This window comes from Sinocyclocheilus rhinocerous, unplaced genomic scaffold (assembly GCF_001515625.1).
Source record: "Sinocyclocheilus rhinocerous isolate Xijiao unplaced genomic scaffold, SAMN03320098_v1.1 scaffold811, whole genome shotgun sequence".
In the NCBI taxonomy this organism is placed as follows: Eukaryota; Metazoa; Chordata; class Actinopteri; order Cypriniformes; family Cyprinidae; genus Sinocyclocheilus; species Sinocyclocheilus rhinocerous.
In genome coordinates this window covers 30,274-31,528 of record NW_015656592.1, presented here as the reverse complement: position 1 = coordinate 31,528, position 1,255 = coordinate 30,274, and positions in this window count along the sequence as shown.

Genomic DNA, 1,255 nt, shown 5'->3' with positions numbered 1-1,255 from the left:
CTGCTCACAATTCGGGGTCACTGAATGTTGAATCTTACTACATGCTAAATTACTGCTAGTACTGCATAAAAGTAGGAAAGCTATTGTTCCTTGGCCAGGAAAATAATCTTTCCTTGAATTGATAAATGATTATATTGTCTGCTCGGTGGACGGACAGATCAAATAATTATAATATTGATTCTGCTACAGTTAATTCTAAGATATAATCTAAATATTTATTATAATTATAACCAGTTATAATTAATTATAAATATTTCCCTTTTGAGCTAATTTGCTACAAGATTCATCAAAATATGTTGTTTGTGTTCCACAGAAGAAAGTCATAAGTTTGGAACAATATGATGGTGAGTAAATGACAGAATTCTTAGTGCGAACTGTCCCTTTTATTTAAAAAATCTATCCAGGTTGAATAGCACAGAGGCAATGGGTCGCCAAATAAACACCAGACTTTATAACATCTGAACCTTCATCATTCACCTCAATAAATCAAAGCGGACCTGTTCTGGTCCCATAATGCCCTGGTACAGCCCATTAGACGTCTTCACAGGTATGGAGAATGGGGCCGAGTGAAGAGACCTCAGTTAGTTTCCTGTTGACCTCTGATCGCTGTATGATGACCCTTCGTATTAGAGCCAAACAGAATATTACCATGGCTGGATTTGAGAACGAGGTGTTCTCAAGCATCACTGGCCAATTCAATTTCCTATATGGATTACCAAGACAAATGCTAACATGTGGGATTTCTCACACCTGTGTTTTCGATGAAAGCCATGACCAATATACTGAAGGAAAATCAAGCATGACTGTGTTAGAGAGGGAAGGCAAGCATTAGATGTCTGATGTGTGCATGTGCGTCTGAGTGTGATTATGTTCATGGCATTTGAGGAACGATGATCAAATCTTGTTAAGAGGAGCTTTGAAACAGATGTTAACACATGTGTGCTACATACATGTACATGAATATTTGAATGCATGTTGAAAAAAATCAGAACAACTTAATACAGACGAATTTCTCATGAATCGATCAATAAGAGTTTTAAAAAAAGTCAAAAGAATGACGGATGCCACAGATTTTTTTTTTGGAGGAGTAGGCCTATGGGTGGAATTTTCACATTATATAACATGATTTTATTATCGTCATTTTAACTTTATTCTTAAAATATTATGACGTTAATCTTATTTATTTAGTTATTTTTCAAAGTGGCACAAAAATGCTGCAGTATAGGCTACTGAATGCAAACACAATTTTGGCACA